The sequence below is a fragment of the Pyxicephalus adspersus genome, chromosome 3 (genome assembly GCF_032062135.1).
Source record: "Pyxicephalus adspersus chromosome 3, UCB_Pads_2.0, whole genome shotgun sequence".
NCBI classification, from domain to species: domain Eukaryota; kingdom Metazoa; phylum Chordata; class Amphibia; order Anura; family Pyxicephalidae; genus Pyxicephalus; species Pyxicephalus adspersus.
In genome coordinates this window covers 34,338,046-34,361,619 of record NC_092860.1, presented here as the reverse complement: position 1 = coordinate 34,361,619, position 23,574 = coordinate 34,338,046, and the positions used below count along the sequence as shown (strand labels likewise).

At 37.2% G+C, this 23,574-nt stretch overlaps 1 protein-coding gene across 1 annotated transcript in view; it reads right to left on the bottom strand.

Moving 5' to 3' along the window:
* Positions 1-21,308, bottom strand: part of KANK1 (KN motif and ankyrin repeat domains 1) — a 99,541-nt gene extending 78,233 nt beyond the window's left edge. The window contains exon 1 of the mRNA XM_072404192.1: positions 21,173-21,308. The gene's annotated coding sequence lies outside the window, so the exon portion shown is untranslated. The remainder of the gene's footprint in view (positions 1-21,172) is intronic.
* Between the last annotated feature and the right edge of the window lie 2,266 nt (positions 21,309-23,574).

Below are 23,574 nucleotides of genomic sequence, written 5' to 3'. Positions count from 1 at the left end.
TGCCTCTGAGTCTCTATATCTCTTTTACCTAAAAGTCATCTGCTAACAAAAGTGTATGAGCAGTTCAGCATTACCTTTTAAGATCTGTAAGATCCTGAAAGAAAGAAAAGAACTGGTTGTCATGATAATGTAACTCCAGCTACATGAGTTACATGACCATCGCTCATCAACTGGCGGAAAAAGAAAGACAATGAGTAAAGAAAAGAATTAAAAAAAGGTGTTCCATGTTAAGACACTGTGATTATGATGATTAGATCAGGGGTGACAAACTCAAATACACACAGGGCCGAATTTAAAAACTTAGACCAAGTCGGGGGCCAAACTTGAAATTTATTGAATAAAATTGAGGAAGATTACTACTTCATCCATAACTAACAAAAAACAAACCCCTCTACACACACTTTAGGGGTGAAAAGACTCATTTCTATCTATCTATGCATGCTGTGTGTTGTTCATCTTCCCACATCATAAGTTTGTCTGACACTAAATATTACACTATGCAGTCTCTAATGGATTGAAACAAACACAATGCCCTTGGTAGCCAGGCACCGTGTGATCATTGCCTAAGTTTTGTGTCACATGATGGGTGTAAAAGAATAATGTCTATGTATTGCATGTATTGAAAATGATGATGTGATGTAGTAATGTCCGCGGGCCAGATGTACCGTATTTTTCGGACCATAAGACGCACAAGTTTTTAGAGAAGGGAAATGAAGAAAAAAAAGATTCTGAAACAAACAGTGTCCTAAAATATTTTATGTGCATTAAAAACCAACATCACAGTCATAAACACATGTAATCAACCCTGTAAAGTAAACAGCAGCATTTAGAACCGATCGTTTGAGCGATAGAGGAACTATGTGCACGACAGGAAAGTGAACGAACGTTCGTTCATTACGCATGCTCAGACCCTGGACGATCAACGAACGATCGCACACAAGAACGATGTTCAACGATCGTCGTCCAATCCGATCCGCCGGTCCGGTCGTTCGTTTCCAACGACTTTCCTCGTTCGTCGGCGTTGTTGGTTACTTTTTTTACGAACGATTTTTGCCCAATCGATCGTTCGTTTTGAACGATAAAAATTGGAAGTGTGTACGCACCTTAAGCTCCATAAATTCTTCTGTGAGCTGGAATTACCTATGATTATTTTGGAGTCATGTGGTAGGCTAGGCTTTCCATGTCTTATTTTTTTGTTATAAATTTGAGTGATAAAAAGATTGGGAAAAACATTCATTTAAATCAATCCTTGTGAGCGACTACAAAGTATTCGATGGACCGATCATTTTTATCATTTTACTTGTTATTGCAAAGCTTTCATTTCATTTGCCTAAAAATATCCTAAAAGTGTCTCATGTATTGCTACTTGGATCAAGTATAGAGTAATAAACTGTCAGTTCAGTCCATTGGGTTTACATGTGTAAGTTTCTAATGCTCAAATATGAATGAATAACAGAACAATAAATTTGGTTTTACATATGACAGTCCTTTAAAAGGGTCCTTTTCACATACCATACATTCATTTAACATTTACTAGAGAAAATATTGTAAAAACAATATATTTACACATAACTGACAAGCTTTATATTGAAATTCAAATGTCTGCACCCAAAAACATCTTTTTAGCAGGACCTTTTCTGGGTGTATTTCTATGTGCTTGGAGAACTCCAGGAAATAGCATTTGCATCTAAATGGTTTCCCCACTGGTAATTCAGAGAAAAGCCTTTGTGCAAGAACACGCACTCTTTAAAAGGTCCACATGGCTCTAACCATTCCATACAAAAAAGGACAATATGCATCCCTGTGTGGCAATTTCCTCCCTACGCCATACACCAAATATACGTGAAGGAATGCCTACAGTGTCCCATCCTAGGTAACTGAGATGTTCTTGTAGCTTTCACACATGAAATGCTGCTCAGACTAGTATATGGCTTGTGGCATGAACAGGGGATTTGGAAAGATGCTGGGGATGCCATACTTCTTGTTCACTCCATCTTCTCATGGCTCTTTGGGGAGTCTGACAGTGGGCATGGGTTAAAGCAGAGGGCCCAGGCCTATCTAAACAATTGGAAATAAAGGAAAAAAACAATATAGTTACATATGCTGACAACATTTCTTTGAAAATAAAAATTGTTCTTTTTACTGGCATGAATCATAATTAGGATATATATATATATATATATATATATATATATAGGAATGTCACAATTTTCAATTGTTTTTTTATTTATTCTAACTTCAAATAAAAAAAAAAGCGCTCAGCTTTTACTCCACTTTGATTGAAAAGTTCTTTTTGTGTTTGTTGTATTTTTATGCTAGACTAACTATACTATGCTAACTATTAGTACACAGTACTGGGACTAGAATATGCAGGGTATCCAGTATATGTAAAGTTTAACTTTTTATTATACCTTCTGGTTTAACACAATAAACTTGTATCTTTTCTAACCTATGTATTTTGAAAAGAGTATACTGTATTTGACCCTGATCACATTACACAATGTGCTTTGCTGTGCGTTATACTGTTGTGACTTTTAGCCAATTTATTATAATGAATGAGGCAGAAAACAATAACTAAAAAATGTGTACAACAGGGCATTGTTGCAACACTCATGACTGCATCACATATAGTGAAATTGTGAAACATTGTTTTCTATGTCTGATTTTCTTGTGTATTGCACAGTATGTGGAGCACAGCGTACAACACAAACTATGAAAATAGTCTTTCTGATTACTAAACTACATGGAAAATGTATTATTACTCACATTTTTATATTGGAGGCCCCCTCAGTTCACAGTTAAAACACAATTTAATAAATCAAGATTTTCTTTCACGGTGTTGGGGATTAAGCTTTCAAGGCACAGGAAATTAAGATCACTGCTTTCTATCCCTCCCTGATTTACACTGTCCCTTGTTTGCCCTTTTGATTGTATAGTTGAATGTGCACACAAAAAATTCTTCATTTGGATTCATTAATTGCCAGGAAGACTACATTGGCATCTCATTGTAGTACAGAACTGGGCTACATGCCAATTGTCAGGGGGGAAAAAAGGTTCTTTTTAACCCTCCAGGTCACATTTTCATGGGAGCATGTTTTAACACTCCACAGTTCTTAAATGGCATTCAGAACCGCCAAAAAAGGGAGATAACCAAGTTACTGAACCAAGTTACTGATCAAAGGGGAATATTTCTATATTCCATGGTCTTTGTTATCACATGCTAGAATATACATACTGAGTGCCTGGGAATTACCCTAAGAAGTCAACAAGGGCAGCATTCACATTCAAAGAATTATTACAAAGTATACCTTTGTTTAAATATTTTTGCATATTACTTTAATTTTTTTAAAGTTTTTTTAAATGACTTTCATAATTTTACAAGTACACTGTCTTCTTGCACATGCGGTTTCTATTCAATCTCATAGTATCTGTGCTGTTGTAAACTCTTTATTGCATATTCATGTCACAGCTCACCTTTACAACCTTTCAATATTTAAGTTAATATATTTAGATGGCTCCAAACAACCTGCTATGGAAATGATAAGGGTCCTGCGTGACAGGCTAGAGAAAAGGTAAATTTGCCTGATGAGGATAACCCAACCCCAAAACCAAGTAAATAATACACCTCTAATTTGGAAGATTAGGTAAAATATCTTGGGGGTTTAATGATACATAATTTACTACATTTACTGTTTTGAAGATGTTGCCCATAAAGAATAAAATAAAAGAGATAACCTAAAATATGTAAATATCAACCACTAAACCCAGTGTGGAGCATACATATTCTAAGCGGTCATACCCGCGGTCATCCCCCGCTTAAAAAAAAACCAAACACACACTCACTCTTTCTAATTATGGGAATAACGCACTGGGTGAAAAAGGCAGATGGTCTAGTGGTTTCACACTTGCACTCAGATTTATTAATGCTCTCCAATAGACTATCATGGGAGAACCTGGGTGATTCAGCAAACCTGAAATGGATCTGGTCTAGGATTGAAAACATTTGCCAACTAAAAACAAATTATTTTTAGGAAATCCATTCCAGGTTTGCTGGTTCTCCCATTGCAGTCTATCTTCTCCAAAGCTTTAATAAAACATCATCTTATTGCACAGTTGTTATGAGTATACTGGCTAAACTTTTTAAAAAAAGAAGCTGCATAAAACCTGGAAAACATCATTTGGTTGTACAAATAACTTTGTGTTCGGGGCTAAGAAAGCACTTTGTTAAAACACCCTTCTGGTTTAAACCTCTAACCCCTATTAAATGATGCCTTTCCACTTTCAACCAATGTATGCCCCTTTTAAAAAAAATGGCAGCAATGTGAATATTAAAATATAAAAGTGGGGAAAAATCATGCCTAGTAATAAAGTGACACTAAATCAGAGCGGAGTAGATTCTTTTGTAGTTTCTTTACCATAATTGAAGCATATACAGGTAGTCCGCGAGTTAAGGACATCCGACATACGAATGCCTCCTAAATTGGAATGGGGCTTCCCTGCTCACTGTGTGCAGGATGGAGGCTTTTAAGGGTGGAGGGGGTGGTTTGCATGACTTGCAGAAGAAATCTTTAGCTAAACACAGCTCAGGTTGTGGGTGATCATAGTTGGGTGAGCTCTTTCTGCAGTGTCTTGTAACTCTTTAATGACCAAGACAAACTCTGCAGTTGTTTCTTTTTGCATATCAAAGCACAGCTTGACCTAGAAGTTAATGAATGCATAAGCTCCATAAAGTTTTTAGTTTTTTTGCTTAGTTTGTGAATAACTCACAGTGAGGATTTTATACAGTAACTGACACCATGCTGCCTAATAATATGTTGAGACAAACATCTGTCCTAATTGCATTTATTAAAATAATGTACCTGTTCTGACTTACATACAAATTCAAAGTAAGAACAAACCTACAGTGCCTATCTCGTATGTAACCCGGGGGCTACCTGTAGTTGGATCTACTTTTAGGCAGGGGTAATATTTTTAAATTGTGGAATACATGGTCACTTTCACTTGGGCAGGTAAGATCAGGAAGGAAGTGCAGGGAAAGTACCACTGGGGGTATATTTACAAAGCTGTGAATGTGGAAATCATCAAAAACATATATTGCAGGTGTATCTTTCTGGTGTAAATTCCCAGGAATGATTCAGAACACCCTGCAATTCTTTACACATATACCAAAATGTTTCTGGGGTCTGTGTTTTGCCAGTTATAAAGAACAAGGCTCACTAGTAGTAACTTGAAAGTATTTCCTAGGATGGAAGAATTTGAGTTTATCTTGTTGAACGCCTTCCATTACCATTCCTCTTATTTCAAGGTGTTCAAGCCCAGAATTTGAAAAACTCTGAGTGGAGATATGCCTATTATAAATACAGGTTTCATAAAGTTAAAGAAAAGCAAAATTTCAGTGACGAAAACACATTTCTTTCATTCAAAATGTGCTTCAAAGAGGCAGTAACATGATACAACGTAGAGATGCGATATGAAGTTACCGGCAGCTGTAACCATGACAACACTTGTTTCTTTAGTAAAAAGGAAATCCAATATACAAGTCACTGTTTAATGAAATAACCGAGAGCCCTGAAAGTTCAAAAAGCAAAGGAAACAAGCAGGCATCCTAGAATATCCAGGTATTTATATATAGCAAGACAGACAAGTTATATTTTACTTTTTTACAAAAGACTTTATATCTGCCTAACAGCTTTCATAAGCTGAAAACTTTCTACAAATCATAAACATACAATGCCGTGTTACCAGTAACAGTAATAGTAATATAAAAAAATGTCACCCCTATAAAAAGGTTAGTGGCTCTTGTCTTGGGGAAAGGGCCCACTCCTGGTATGGGCCCCGAATATTCTCATGTACAATGCAGGACCGCTGGTCCATAACAATGTTAGAGCTTTACAGGATAAACCTAACACAGTTTTTTTTTTTGTTTGTAATTAACTCACAGTGAGGATTTTATACAGTAACTGACACCATGTTGCTTAATAATATGTTCGGACAAACATCTGTCCTAATTGCATTTATTAAAATAAAGTACCTGTTCCAACTTACATACAAAATTCAACTTAAGAACAAACCTACAATCCCCATCTCGTATGTAACCCGGGGACTGTCTGTATCTAATTTGTAGGACGTTACATAGTTTCCTAAAGTATCGCAAAGCAGGAAAATGTGGGCCTTTGAGTCACCATCACCTATGACTTAAACAGTCTGCCCACCACCAACAGAAGTACATTTCATTCATATGGCCTGATCTGGTGTTGGCTCTGCTAGCTTAAGGACAGATGTAAAAACCTAAATCCTGCAGGAACCAATACCTTTCAAAAGAAGGATTGGTGAACATTATGTACAAATCCCTGTTTAAAAAAGAATTTCCCGTGTGGTAACAGCAATAAGTCCTCCTTTACATATGCTGGAGGAACATGGGGACAGGTTTAGGAAGCACTGTGCTACTGAAATGTTACATCAGAGGTGATGAAACAACGTGATCCCCACCCCCACACACAGCTCACACTGAATGGGCTCATTGAAAAGCTCTGTGTGACAGATCTCACAGAATCCTTCTTTAAACAATACAGATCATGCAGCGGTCCGCTGAGAACAAAAAAGTTGGCAGGGGAGCACTCGGAAGCAGACAAGCTTTGGAAGCTAATAAACAAGGTTCAGTTCAAGTGTTCTGAATACTACTGCAAAGTGAATCTGCTAGTAAAAATCTGTACTTCATGGCTTCAGAGATGTCTGAAATACTGCAACAAAGAAACTTGAAACACATTTATCAGTAAAACTTTGGATAGGGAGCAGAGGAGGGTTAGCACATCTTATCTTTGGAAATTTTCCCATGACTCTTGTCACCAGAGCAGGATGTAGGAAGAGAAGAACATGAAAATAAAGGTTAGTAGGGGAGGGGACCTCTGTCATTTTGTTTTGGTAAGGGATTCTATGGGCACATTTCTTCTAATTTATTGCCCCGGTACTGGTAGAAATTGGGCTAGAAGTGATTTACAATCTCACAGGTCCCAAAATTGCAGCCCAAATGACGCTCGTTAGGTTTTTGATGCTTGCCATATAACCCTTGGACCATTTTATTATTATTACACAGTATTTATATAGCGCCACCATATTACGCAGCGCTGTACAAAGTCCAAAGTCGTGTCACTAACTGACCCTCAAATGAGCTCACAATCTAATGTCCCTACCGTGGTCATATGTTATTTATACAGTCCAGGGTCAATTTTTTCGGAGGAAGCCAATTAACCTCACTGCATGTTTTAGGGATGAGGGAGGAAACTGGAGTACCCAGAGGCAACCCACGCAGACACAGGGAGAACCTGCAAACTCCATGCAGATAGTGTCCTGGCCGAGATTCGAACCTGGGACCTAGCGCTGCAAAGGCTGCAGAGTGCTAACCTCTAAGCCACTGTGCAGCCCCCATTTAAGTCAGCAATTGGGGTGGTAGTTTTGTAAAGGGGATGTAAGGGATGTTACCTCCAACAGTCTAATGAACATGTTACCAGACTCGGAATATCAACTACAGCATGTCCCCAATCACACAGATTTTAAAATTTTGGACCACTACCTCCAACAGGTCTCCAGCTTCTGCAATGTAGTTTCTGTAGCTTTACATAAAGCTAATATGATGTGCAACCATTTGGTGACATTAGCAGTCCCATATTCCTCCTATACGGCCTTAATGGACTATCTGGCAGGGAAGGGACCTAACCTGTCTCTGCTGTAGTGTTACTTAAAAATCTCCATCCTACCCCCATCCCATGCAGTGACTAGACCATGCCAAGGGCAGGGCCCGCTCCTCCTCCCGTGTCACTGCCTGTATCTGTAGGTCATTTGTAACCCCTATTTATTGTACAGCGCTGCATAGTATGTTGGCGCTATATAGTATGAGCTCATCTTGGTCCCCAGACATTCAATTTCAAACAGCATGGTCCTTCCATTGTAATACACCTGACTGGCTCCTTGTATAGATTCGCCCTCCTGCTTGGTTCGGTAGTACAGACAACTATAAAAGGCTGACAACAGGGCATAGTCTTGTACAAAGATCAATTATTTTTTTACTTTTTATATCTGCTCTGATTCAACTAAACTAAACTGATTCAACTAAAACAAAATGTTTTCCCAATTAGACATCTTTTAGATTGTGTTAAATCACTTTTATGCAAAACCTGAACTACAGCAAGTTATAAAACTGGTGTCTCCACACTACATTCAACTATTACCTGATTTATTAATTTATTGTCTGTGATCAAGTTATCTTGCTGGTGGTGGTGTACTTTTCCAACAAGGAATTCTAAAAATGCGCCCTGTACAGGCACCGATTGGGACTGGTTTGAGGGTTTTTAACAGGAAGGGATTTGTTGCATGGATTAAAGTCTCAACACATAATCCACATTCTTGTGCAATACAGCTGGGAGTGAACAGCAACAGGGTCTCACTGCCAATAAATGCCAGCACCCACAGAAGCAGCTGTTCTGGATGCCACCAATAATGCCAGAGTATAAGCGAAAGGAAAATCATAAAAAGTATATTTCTTCCCATCAAGTCTTCTTCTGTCAATTGAAACTACCACTACTTCCCACCACTACATATTTCCCATCCTATTGTGTGTGAAATTCCCTCACCTACTAGATTGTAAGCTCTTCGGGGCAGGGTCCTCTCCTCCTGTATCACTGTCTGTATTAGTCTGTCATTTGCAATCCCTATTTATTGTACAGCGCTGCGTAATATGTTGGCGCTATATAAATCCTGTTTAATAATAATAATAATGAAGACTTAATCACTTGCTTTCTATTTCTACATGCCTGCTTACTAAACTGCTAGCACTTTATGCAATAGGCTACAGCAGATGCCCCATGTTTCTGGTTTCTGCTCTACATTACAGACAGCCAGGAAGACATAAAGGAAAGGAGAAATAATAGGTGCGGTGTCAGAAGTTAGTCCATGGGCCCTGTACTTTACCCAAACTGAAGATCAGGGAAGAAATAACATAGGATGCAAAAATTAAAAGTGGAAAGAGGATCAATTGGAAAATATTTAAAAAAAAAAAAAAATAATCATCTAACTAAAATATTAATAGCCAGAGCTTATAGAATTATTTGTAGCCTAAGAAAATGTCCGACACGTACACATTGAGGAAGCACAGCCAGACACCTGACTCCATGCTGGGCAAAATTATACCTACCTGTGAAATGTATTCCCCCTCTCCTACTTCTCAAACAATTGTCTTAAAGAGCATGTTAGTGCTCATATACATGAGGTTGCAGCTCCTCAACCTTCTGTTGGCATAATATTGTCCTTCTTCTTTTAAAACAAATATCTTACAGGAGTTTTAGAAGATTATTTCTCCTAATCACAATTACATGGTATGGATAGGTGGAACACAGAATGTGGCAAACCCAAACACTATACTTACATAACAAAAAAACAAAAAGGTAAATGAATAAGTATATCCTCCCAAACTTCTCTTAAAACTTAAACGTATTAGTTTTCAACCTTTTAGACTGCATTTTCCAAAAATGTATTTACCAAAATGCCTAATGATTACCATGATGACCATGATTGCCCAAAAGGCAAAAATCTTTTTATGGTATTGGTTTTAAATGCAGAGAACAGGTTATTGTTCTTATATGAGTTGTTTTAATAAAATTTTGTAAAATTATAATTTGTATGATAAGGTAAATCACTGCCTGAAAAGTCCCACTTCCCCCTTTTTCTTGTTTGTTCTTATACTGTAATTTTTAAAGAGATGTGGCAGTTGTGACCAGGTTGAAGATCCAAAATTTATGTTGATGAACAATCAGAACAAGCAAAATCAAACTGCTTACCAGTTTAACATCAGAGTTAAGTAAAGTACTGAAATATTTACTTGTTTTGTGTTCTTCATTCTGTATATGAAAAATCTGCAAAGAAAATGATTAGTCCTAGAAAGAATAATCCTTGCCATGTGACAGCTGGTTAGTGGTCAAAGATCTTCTGTAGTGTCCTAATTTGTATGAGGAAATGATTAGTCAGGAGATCAAAGCGCTGCCGGGGTGAATGGATAGTTGGCCAGCACCCAGCCTAGGCTTTTAGGTAAATACTGGGTCTCCTTTGTTTATTAGCTGTGCTAACATGTTAGACACTCTGTGACCTTTGGAATCCTTTCAGATTTTACAAACGCCTTCCCTGGCGTGTGATTTACACTACTTACATGAAGATATGCATTTAATGAATTAATGAAAATATTATTACATATTTAATTCCTGAATCTAGCCTCACACCAGCAATGCAGAACTTACACATTGAAAATACTAAAATGGACAACACACCTATCATTAACAATTCCAATTATCTATAAATAAAATGCAACATAAAATAGAATACCTATGATAATAAAGTTGTTGTGAAATCTACTACTATATCCAAGTATATAGGCTGTTATGGAAAGTGCTGTCACATGAAACTACTGTATTCTGAGCTTTGTAAACCAAAATTAAACTTGTGCATGGAGACATTTCCTAAATATACAGTATATGTATACCAAGTTAGTAAAAAAAAAAACTAAACTAACGATGATATGTTTATTGTTGCTTCTGTTACCATAATGCCACCTGCAATGCTTTAAAGCCAGCTGAAAGATGGCCATTATTCTTCATCTTGCATGACCCTTGCATGGCTCAGTAAAATAAAACCCAATTAGCCCAAGGAGCTGGAGCTTTTGGAGATATAAGCCTATAATATTCTACAATTAAGAATATTTGTATTGGATAGACCTTTTTTTTTGGGGGGGGGGGGGGGGCATAGGAGCCAACATTTCAAATGACCACATAAGGATTACAAAAAAAACAACTATATCTCTGGTTTATTGTGTTGCATGTAAATCTTAACAGGACCAAACGGAGACAGACAGAATTTTTGTGTTTAGGTATTTACTCTGACCCTGACATAAAGAGACCTAAACCAAAGAGATATGCTAGTTAAAATGCGCAATTTCATTGAGAGTATTTGGTAAAAAAAAAATGCATTTGGTATAAAATTTTCTTGCAAAGAAATGGACATTAAAATGCATTGAGTCCTTCCCTGACCCCAAACCAAAATCAGCTAAGTAATAATCTTTTGCTACACTTTGCTAAAATGGTGAAAGGGCACAAGGAGTAGCAAAAAAACTTAAGGGGAAGTTGGTGCACAAATTGTGAACAGATGTGAATTGGTAGGAGCCCTAAAGAATAAATAAAAGGTCACAGATAGATTTTTTTAGTTAACATATGCACTCAAACTATTTTCCAACAAGGCCTCTGACAACAGATAAAGCACAACAGGCTTGACTAATCCCACTTTGTGTACTTCTCATTAAAATGCAAACATCAGTGGCCTGCCCCGTATAACATTAATAAGTCTCCATTACACTGTGAATAAAGGAGCTTCCCAAACTTACAATAGCCCAGCATCACTTAGTATGAGCTAAGCCCCCAAAAGTGCCCTCCAGCCTTATTAATGCAGAAAATTGTAGACAGAGCACAATGATTACATAAGCCAGTCCATTAGCAGCACTACTGCCACTAACAAAACGCCATTACCCAGTTGGGATTATTTAGTTCTCATGAATTCATTACACCCCGCAGTGGCATAATTTATACCCCCAATAACATTTGTATGTGGCTGACAATTTAATTCAAGCTCAGGCAGTGATTCCATTGTGTGTGCTCCACATCCTCTGTATGCTGCACTATCACCATGTTAATCAAGTAATAAAATAAAAAAATCACTCATCCTAGGCCCATTAAAAGATCAATAGTGCCCTCCTGGAGATACAACAATCCACTAATTTCTCAAAGATTAGAACACCATAATGCAATATAAGCAGAACAGTATAAGCTTGAAGTACAAAAACACTGGTACTATGACAGCAAAGCAAAAGGGTATAATGGATATTTTTCACATCACTTTCAAATATAAAAGGCTTGGGGGAAAAAGAATTTTTACCTATATGTATCCTGGCATAAATTGACTTTTGAATATAACATAACATGTCACATGACACGTCTTTTCTAGATGAGCTCATCTTCCTAATGAAAACAAAAATATGAATAAATAAAGACCACCATGCAAAAATAGATAAATAAGTCAAGGCTTCCACTCCTAACCTCTTAAGAATGCTAGTTGCTTGGCTGTCATGCCATTCTTCTGACTTTGATACTTTGTCCCTGATTCAAAATAAGTGTGTATTAGAATTTACTCTGACTTTTCTAAATAGCCAGGTAATTAGCATTTATTAAATAGAGATGTAGCAATATTAGTCCCCATATTTGTCTCATGTAGCTTTGTTTTAATATAGCTACACACATCCACACGAGGTGTCCAGTATTTTTCCATTTTGACTGTAACCATCCGACTTAAAAAATAAAAAAAAGTTAAAAAAAACAAACACAAGAAAAACCCTTTTTAGTCAGGCTTTCAAAAGAGATGCCATCTGATTTGGGCACCAGGAAAGAAGACCCATACATGTTGCAACTGTGTAGGATACAAATTGATTTAACACACTAAATGGTGTCCGGTTAGGATTTAGATCTACTTTATAGGTAATACTATAATTATGATAATATGCCAATAATGAAAACTAACAAGATGGGTCTAATTACTGATATTTACCATATGTGTTATCGAATTTGTCAATGATTGGACAGGAAACTCAGATGCATAGTAGATGGCTGTAATTGTGATCCAATCTAACATAAAACTTTATCATTACGGTAAGAGATCCATATTATCATGGCATCTGAAACACATTTTTTCTAAACTGCATGACAAACAAAATTTATTTGTAACATGCAAATATGACAGCTAAGGAACAACTGGTAAAGGGCTGTGCTGTTTTTCATAAAATAATAACTGTATCCTGTAATAAAGACGGTATATCATGCAACTGATGTACAATCACTACCAGTTACACAGGAAACCCTCCATAGACAGCACATTATCTAGTATACCATATCAGTTTTTTCCACATCATTTGTTCTGCAAGCAGCTGTTGTGGTTGAGTTATCAGAAGTGAAATTCATTATACTTTGGATTTGGTTTACAAAGTTGATCAGAGCCAACAACAACGTTCTCATGACTCAGGCAAAAGACGCACGCAAGTGAGCCAAATGGGTCTCACCTCAATGGAATCTGACATGATCAGTGTATAACATATTACAAGCTTGTTATCAAGTAAACCAATTTTCCTCTCTATTTATACTATCCTGGGGGGAAAGGAAACTTCTGGCTTCCTACTATAAAAATTGTTTTTTCTCTATTTTCTCTAAGTAAACCAAACTTCAAGCAGTTTGGTATAATTCACTCACAGTTATGGATTTAACAGATTTTAGAGATGTAAAACGCACTGCAGCCAGATTTTTAATGATAATACTCTAAACAAAAAGTATAGCCAGCTCTGGGACCTGCATTACAGCTACATCAGGATCTATACTAGCCATTCTCACCCAGGGTTCAGTGAAAACCTAGGGTCCCCTCAAGCTGTGGCTGAGTAACCCCCCATCTGATGGTGCTTGCCTAGGGAAGGTCCACCTTAATGATACCAGTTATCTTTTCAGCGGTCTGTGAAGGTGGCATTCTGGCATGTGGTATAGTGATCCAATCATGAAGACCCTGTTATATACAGCAACAACATTCTCCCAATTGTATTGCTGAATTGCCATATTTCCCTTCCCATGTAAATTACAAGGGGCTGTTTTAACACACTACGAAGAGAAGGTCCCATTACTGTTACTATCAAATCCCATCCTGAAAAATGCTGTGCAGTCATTGCTAGAATGATGGAAGATAGCCTCCATCTCCATATTCTTGGAGTGCCCTCTGAATCCTTATTCACCTGGTCTATGTTCATGGTCCAAAACCAAGGTGGGTGCTTCATTGCCCTTCTAGCAGTCATGTGTGCACATTTACAAATCATCATACTATTTAGAGATGCAAGGCCCAAAGGGCCTAGAATTGGACCATGTGTTAAGCTACGATTCTATATGTGTTTAAGCGAGGAAGCCGATTTATTTGAATAGAATAATGTACCAAAATAGTTATATGTAGAATTAATGCCAGCAAACCGCAATATGTATAAGTGTGCTGCAATGCACAACTACTAACAAGCTGTGTTACAGCATCATTCAGAATAAATGGCACGGCATTGTACCAATCATGCAACCATATCGCTACCACAACACAGTCAAGTGAATGAGCCTATGACCATGTACACTTTTTGTTTTGATGCCTATGAAATACAATATGCGGAATAAAAGGAAAGTTTACTTGGGTTTAATTACAAACCATAAAATAGGAATCACTTGATGTACCCTCTAATTATCTATGGACAGTATGAAAACTCTTCAGACAATCTGGATGACTATTCAATGCACACGTACTGGATCACTTGCTAATAAACCATGGTTAAAGAACTTTAAGAACATTTTATTTTCACACACAAACATTAGCTTTACAAGAATAAGTTACAGTTGTTCTCCTGTGAAAATGAACATCTATCTATTTGCAGCAAGGTCGTCTACTGAAGCATGTAAATTTGTACTAGACTGGGCATGGTTATAAGAGCGCCAAACACTTTTTCCAAATGAACATTAGCAACAGTTACTTTCCAACAGGAACATTTGATCATTTGGATAAAATTTGCACTGTAAAATCACTACAAGCCTATGGTTATCAACATTTGTCTGCATCTGTCATTTAGATATGCCGCATTAAGACTATAACAGGGAACATGAAAAATTGTGCAACAGGAGCAAGGATGTACTCAGGCCACTGAAAGCAATGCAAATACATTTAAAATTAAGAAATGATATGCAATACAGTATCAATGCAATGTAGAGAGCACAGGAACCATTAGTATTAAACCACAATTAGTCTTTTATAAGCCTCTCTCTAGTACAGTTGTATATTTACTAACACAAACATGGTTCATTAAACAGAAGTTTATTACAGAAGCTAAATGAAGAATTAAATATTTATCTTTTCCAATTTTCTTCCTTGCACTAAGAACGTGATCTTTGCTAAAGTGCAGAATCAGGGTCCAGGTATAACTGTACTGCCCACTGGCAGCCCATTAGTCATATGACAAATGTCCAGGTATTTGATCCTCTGACTGCCACATCGAGAAACCCCAACCTTCTGCATAAACAAATTTTGGACCTCTGTTGTCATTTTTTATATAAATAGAGTTTTCTGTAAAGGTATTTGAACAATAAAGGTATTAGAAATGGCTCTGTTTGTTTTTAATTTAACTGTAATTCCTATGACATTCCTGGAGAATGCTCTTTTAAAAACAATGACAACCTCCCTATTTCTACCCATAAAATTCCATTTTAGAAAGCCAAGGGATGGCATCTTGTTCCTCTTGTGGTTTTTTCATTATGTAACACACAAGTGAGCTGTCCAGCTGCAAGATGATCTGCTTTTTTTTAAGTTTATGTTCCTTCTCTCTCCCCCTCATGATAATACCAAAGATCTATACCAGCCTCTGTATACAGGCGAGTGATTAAATTCACTAATCCTTCAGAAATACCAGGTTTGCTGTGACAAGTCTTTAAGCAATATACTGGAATGTCACCCTTAGGCCATTGCTTTGCTAATTTACCTCTTTCACATGATCCAATCAAAAACAACTGACCATTTGCACAAAGCTGGTCCGACATGGTGCCTGTACAACATGAACTTTATGTTGTGAAATAACATATGGCAGCTCATTCAAAAGAGCAGGCAGCTAACACACCGCAATGAACTAAAATGTTTTGGTAACCTCAAATTAGTAGATTGGGGTGTCATTTGATATACAGGGGTGAATTGGCACATACATACCTTCACATGTATACACATCTACTAGTGTTCATCCACAGAGATGACAGAAATAAGAGTTTCAGGAAGCATGGGCTGGATGATTAAAGTTTTATATATTTACTTTGGAATAGTCCAATTTAACCTGTCACTCCAACACACATCTAGATAAAGTCTGTATGTACTGCATTAGCTTAAAGAAACACAGTAGTATCTTAACGCATTTTAACAGGAAACGGATTAGAAAGTGTCATTTATCTGGAGTGCAAGGAAATTCTACCTCTTTTACTAGTTATCTAGAGAGCCATACTATGTATACTAAATGAATCATCATGAAAGTATTTGAAAAGATAATTACCAAAAGCAAAAGTGGGAAGTGGAGCTAGAACTACAAAGAGCAATGGAGTCAAGTTTGGTGCACAAACTTCTGCTTTTAAAAACATATATGCACAAAAAATATATATTAGTGTTATATGGTGTTTTCAAATAGGCAACTACCCCCCCCCTCCCCCCACAACAGTTTCCCCCTTACAATGTTTTATGAGCTATAGCGAACAAAGAACATTTTTACATATAGTAAATGGTATTCAGGTCTTAATCTAACAAATTACATACCCACATCACAGATCTCATTAAACACCAGTTTCCCCCAAAGAAAACTGCTGGCCAGAGTTATACTGTAATACGGCAGGTCAAATGAAGATGCAGAAAGAAAAGGCAATAATTTAAACTAATTTTGAGTAAGTGTTTGTTGCACTCCCTATCCAACCTCAATTATCTGCATAAAATTTGTTAGGAAAATGGCCTTTAATGCAGAATCATTAAAGTTTAGGTTTGTAGAGCCCAAATAAAGAAATAATGGCAATGTAGAGTAGTATTTGGCCCAAAGATCTTTCTTTCACTAAAATCAATGGCATGCACCGCTGAAACTTCTTCCATACATCTCAAGAATGCATGTTTGTAGTGCCACTTAAGCCATATTTACTGAGCTCAGATGAAACATATCAACGGTGCAAAGGGGACACCTGTGTATACAGCACTATTAAGTTCAAACAAAAATAACACAACAACAAAAAGAAAAACTTCTTCAAAAGTAGTCAACAGTTGTGTACATGAAATGAATGCTTTGCTCTCATAGCTAAACAAGATTTAAACTTATAAGTTAATGAGGTCAGAGGTCAGTGTTATGTGATCCAAGGCTCTCTATGGGTATCTAAAACAAATCATCCCATATAGATTGCAACCTGTCAGTCTTCCCACACAATGCCTGTCATTACTATCTATGAATTCCACAGAAAAGCTCTACTACAAGACACATACATGACTTCAGCTCAGGTTTCTAATAAAAGATAATGGGCTACAAACCATAGTGGCTATTCAGTTTATTAGCTTGTCCCATGTCAAAAGTTTATGTTACCTTTTTTGCAGGAATATTTCGGGACGGAACATGTGCCTACCTACTAAACATCATTGTCCCCCATAGACTACGAAAAAACACTTTATATTTTAGAACATGACATACCAGCAAAAATGAGCTTGTTTGGTGAATGACAAGCCATATGTAATGTGTTATGAGCCAGAAATACAGAATCTATTCTTTTGAAAATATTGGATGTCTGGCTGTATAGCTGACCCTCTGAAGTTGGCAGATCTTTCGTAGTCAGTGAACCCAAACAAGCATGCAGATTAGTAATTCATTGTTTGCTATATGATTGTCTGGGGTCAGCAAGTATCTTAAGAGGAGATGAGCAGGCAACTCATTAATTCAGAAGGAGGTAATAGCAGCACACAAATTTAATATAGGGCCTGTGATAATGATATCAGTTTGTGGCACTTCTGAGATCAATGCAAATTCTGGTGTATCTGACCAGCTCCTCCCATAGACTTTGACGGAAATGTAAAACTCATTTGAAGTGAACGAAACCAATGCACACGTCTTTAAAGTGACAGTGGACAGTAGCATTTAGAAACATTGCAATGAAAGGCTATGGTTTTACGAGCATGAATCACATAATCCTAACTTCACATGGTGAATAACAAATGCACCTTCAATGTATCTCTGCTCATGTCTGTTCTCTTCCATCATTACACACAGAAGCCAATTCTGGTAACACACAGAAGCCAATTCTGGTAACAGACCTACTTTCACAGCATCTGCCAGAAATAACAACACCGATTCCCAAGACAAACTACTTTAATACAGAACTATTAAGTGCTATCAATTTAGTGCTGCTAGAGCTCTTCTTACAAAGTGAACTTTCCTGTAATATTCAGGCAAAATTCCATTACAGACACAGGCAAGCTAAAACTGCCTCAATCACATTTGACTTGTCTACAATTGTAATTGGAACTGTAGACCAGAATTAAGAGCCAGAAGGAAGATCTGATTTATATGCCTGTTTGATTTGAGGTCTTTATTCTAGGAGCAAGAAAAAATAGTTTATGTACTGCAATACACTCGTGCAGTCACCAGAGATCACAAACTTCTAGAAGCCAGGTCAGGTGCCTTGTCATCAAGAATCATTATCTTCAATGACTACTACAAAAAAAAATAGGGTTGAAGTTGGTAAATAAAATATAACTTCCAAAGGAATAAATTACTTTTCTATATGAATAGTCTATACGATTTTATTAAATGATCTCCACTAACTCACAGTGGAGTGTGGATCGTCCTTGTTCTCATCATCCTTGTTCTCATGCCTTTTCTGCACTCATAGTGCTAACCCAGACCAATGAGATATAAACAAAGAACTGTTAGCATCTGGCTTTGGGCTGTGATGATAGCTCTTAAAAGGCAGAGGAAAAAGCTATAATGACCTAAGTTTCTAGATATTTGAGAAGAATAAATAATCTCATTGTAAATGTAAGAATGGTAAAGGAAACTAAAGCAGTTTTACATGCAGATAAAGATCACCAGTCCATTGCAGGACTAGATGCCTGGCTGGAACTCTAGAACAATGCAGTTTAATATGTTAAAGACAATACAATTCCAGTAAAGTAAAATACACTGGTTACCCTGGAACACTACAAAAGCTTTCAAACCTACCCATTAACTGTTACTTGATGGGTAAAGTCAGCTAAATATAACCAGCTAACAATTTGAATACAGAAGTACTAATAAACTTGTTCATCGGGTATTAAGTTACTGAATTTTGTGCTGGACAATTTTATTACCATAGATATAAAAAGTAACTTTATTTGACATTGAAAGATCCCTAAATTAAGTGTCATAGCACTACTTCAAAACTAATTTTAACTTCTGATAATCTCCACTCACTATATAATCATGCAGATGGGTCAATGACATTTACACAGATTAAAATGTCACAGACCGGCTGCATAGAGTAAATGGCAAACTGAAAAAGCAGATAAAGCCAAAACTAGTTTTCTAGTTTAAGATAAAGCAGGGATTGAAACTTTCCAGAAGCAACACAGACATAAATAAAATGCTCTTCTTTACAATAATTATTAAACTTCATTTGAAAAGCACCAACATATTATGCAGTGCTGTACAATAAATATGAGTTGCAAATGACATATACAAATCATGACACTGGAAGAGGAGAGGACCCTGCTCAAAAGTGCTTACACTCTTTGCCGTTTAGGCAATGGTAAGAACTTCTGTCTGTGACCCCATTGTATATTTTCTCTCTTTTAATATCCCAATGCAACCAAAGTCACCGGAACATGGATAGCAATAAGATCCAGGGAGGAGTTCTAATCCTTTTCATCTATACCCCATACTAAAGTAAATGTTTTTGACTTGAAATACACTTGAAAGAAGCTTTGTAAATAATAAATGGACAATAAGTTCAAGTTACAACTGGTGTAAGTTAGGGTAAAAACAGTATTTAAAAATGTCTACCTGTTCTAAACAGCTGTTGGCTCTTTAAATCTTTTATTAGATGAGCCAAGCTGTGCAGAAACCTGGAGCTTAGGGGTAGAAGGATCAATGGTTCAGTGATATTAGAAAAAGAAAAAAGCTCAGCAGTGATCACCTTGTAAAATAATGAATATGAATGAAGGAAGAAAAGTTGCAAAACAAAACTCATGAGTTTGTTATTTGTAAATATACCAAAAAGAACATATAAACAATAACATTTATAAGAAAGATACATTTGTAATCTGCATAGCCATAAAACACAGACAAAACTTTCCATCACTTCAGTCTTTTTAAGCCTTCTTAACATAGGGGAACCCTTGAACTTTCAGGTTTTCAGGGAACCCTTTTATAATTACTATATGCACAGCTCACAGTATATTAGCATAATGGTCAGTAGGGAGAATGCCTCTTACATTGCTGACCAGTGAGAAGAATATCATCCTTCCAGAGCCAAAAAGATCATCGGTGTCACTTAAACTGACCTGAGAAGCACCAACTGCTTATTACTCAAGGAACCCCTAGCCACTTCTAGAGCAACCCTAGCTGAGAAACACTTTATTAGCTTATTCAAAAGAGAATAAGACAGCAGTGATCACCTTGTAAAGCAATGAACATTAATGGAAAAATAAAAGTTTCTTATTTGCAAACACAACAAAAATATATATTTTTTTAAGTAAAATACATTTGTTTTCTGCATAGCCATAAAGAACAGACAAGACTTTCCATTATCTGGGTGATGTGAGCTGGACAAATAGTGGGGTAGATGTCTCTATCTCCAGTTGTTCAAACAGATTGATCTTACAAGCAAACAACACAAGCAGACCTGACTGCTTTCCATGCATGTGTCACCTGCTGTCAGTATATATGTAAAGCCTAAGATCCAGGTGTCTGCAACCTTACAAAGCATCTCCTATAGATCATTGCTAATAAGTGGAAGTGTAATTACAGGGTGGGTCACCTCCAGCTGCTTGCACATTCTGATGGGGCAATAAAACAGCCTACTGGAGTATTCAGAAATGCCTCCCCCATCATAGAGATCATCAGAAAAGCCTCTCCACCATAGAGATCATCAGAAAAGCCTCTCCACCATAGAGATCATCAGAAAAGCCTCTCCACCATAGGGATCATCAGCAAGCCTCCCCACCATAGGGATCATCAGATCATCAGAAATGCCTCCCCACCATGGGGATCATCAGAAATGCCTCCCCACCATGGGGATCATCAGAAATGCCTCCCCACCATGGGGATCATCAGCAAGCCCCCCCACCATAGGGATCATCAGCAAGCCCCCCCACCATAGGGATCACCAGCAGCCAATAATAGTCATCTCATACCTTGTAAAGTTGCATTAATAAAACTTCTCAGTCGCTTTCATCAAGAAGCAGACCTGTCATCAATCCCACTGCCATGATTAACCCCCTCCATGGTTATGGAACAATAAATAGGAATGAAGGACGGTCATCCACTCACCTTCAATCATCCCAGATCTGGCACTTGTGCTGATTTCACCTCCTAGGACGAGATCCGAGACAATCACCGTAAAGAAATCTAATTCCCAGTGAGAAATCCGGATGATGAAGATACAAAGTTAATTGGACTTGTGAAGAAAGTACAGCATCCTCCGCACAATAGAGCGTGCACCTCTCCCTCTGATATCTGCAACAGGAGGAGGCATGCTCAGTGCGCATGCGTGTCAGCCTCCCTCCACCAGGGACTCTCATACTGTGTGGGGGAGACATGGGGAGAGGATTAGCATGGGCACAGCACAAGTACAAGGAGGATCTCAGCACCAAGGTGGGCATAGCATAGTCTGAGTGCTTTTACAATGACATCAGATCTGGCTTTTTCTCAAGTTTGCAGTTTAAATATTATTCCTCAGCTTTGTTTTATTTTAAACTATCTTATTATAACAGGTGCTAATATTTAAATATATTTTACAAACATTTGAAATCATGTAATATATAGTTCACTCTACTAACAGAACAGCATTCTGCATATTTCATATTTAATAAACTGCAAAATGAAGGCGATTTGGTCTTTATGCTGGTGATCACTGTGATGATTTAAGTTATTATAGTCTGAGAATTGTAGAAGTACCTAACAAAACTAAAAATATATACATGTGAACTGGACATAAGATTTGTAAATCTGTTAAGTAGATCTTGGTAATTCAGGCACCCCTGTCCGAAAGCATATTATGATCCTGGACTTCCCTTTAGGCTGCATTGTAGTAAAAGTAGCTGTAAACTGTAAATAACTGCCATTTGCTTTGTGTATCTTTATTCAGGTGCCATTTTTAAATACAATGCTTGTTTTTGCCAAGGAGTGATTGTTATCCCACTGTAGCACTAAGTGCCTTAACGAGAACCTTTATAGCAGGATCATAAGGTATTCATCCGTGTGTGTGTGTGTGTGAATATATATATATATATATATATATATATATATATATATATATAAATAAATACAGAGCCCTCTATCCCATAGAATCCCCTGCGTAGTTCTAAAAGGTGTGTGTAAAAAGTTTCAAAAAAACCTTACCCAAGATTGCAGATCAGTGGGTGGGACAAGGAAGACCATTCCAGAGAGTTAGGACAGCTCTAGAAAAGTCTTGCAGCTGTGCGTGTGAGGAGGTTATGAGTGAGGAAGTCTTTAGTAGGTCATTGGAGGAGAGAAGAGAGCGGCCAGGGGAGTATTTTTCTATCAATTCAGAAAGGTAAGTGGGACAAGAACTGTCAGGGGGATTTCAAAACCAAAATGTCTTAGTTGTGTGCAGTTGGTGCAACATAAATGTGTTCTCACTATTTGCCACATTCTCCACCATTTCAAGAAAAATGTATACAATTTGTAACATTTCTTATTTAAGGACTATTCATACCATGTAAAAATTTGGCACGTTTTATAGCCTGGATTAAATATACACTGTAGGTAAAATTCAGTGGGTCAGCACTGCAAATGCCATCATTTGGGTGATATACTCATTTACTAATTGTCAGAGACCCCCCAAGAGTCTAACGGGCATCTCACCTATACGGCTGCACTGGCCCAGGCTCTAAAGAAATATAGTTCTAGTTCTTCATTGTTAGGTCAGTGATGTCACACATTGGATTCTGCCTGTCCAAGTGTATCCTGCTTAGGGGGAGCACTCTGTGATGGTAGAACTGAACTTCTATGATGACCTTTGATCCAGTTTTCCAATTCACTGAGCAAATCGGTTTTCCATTGATGTAAATCACCACTTCCCACGAATGCCTAACTGATAGGGAAACTGTGTGAATTCACTGCAAGTCCCTAAACAGAATTATAACCAAGATACACATATGTATGTGTGTTTGTGTGTGTATATATATATATATATATATATATATATATATATATATATACATACATATAACTGAACTCCATCCTTACCTTCACTCCATCCTTACCTCTGATACCACTGCACACTGTGAGCTTTTCATCATGTGCATTGAAAGCTGCAGTTAATCGGATAGCACCCACCTCCTTTCTTGGCTGATGGACCATCTAGCCCTTCCCAACCAATCTATCCTTAATCAAACCCTTTAATTTTTTACGATCATACAAGATCAGTATAAAATGGGGGCATTGTTTGCCTAACTGCCCAGAAAACTATGAACAGCACTCTGCTGTCTCCTCCTAACAGCCACAATGTGCCTACATTGCACAGAAAAGAAGCAGTGATGATGTTAATGATTCTAAAATTAGGTATTAAAATTAATATTAATTATTAATAATAATAATATTAATAAACAGGATTTATATAGCGCCAACATAATATGCAGGGCTGTACAATAAATAGAGGTTGCAAATGACAGACAAATACAGACAGTGACACAGGTGAAGAGGACCCT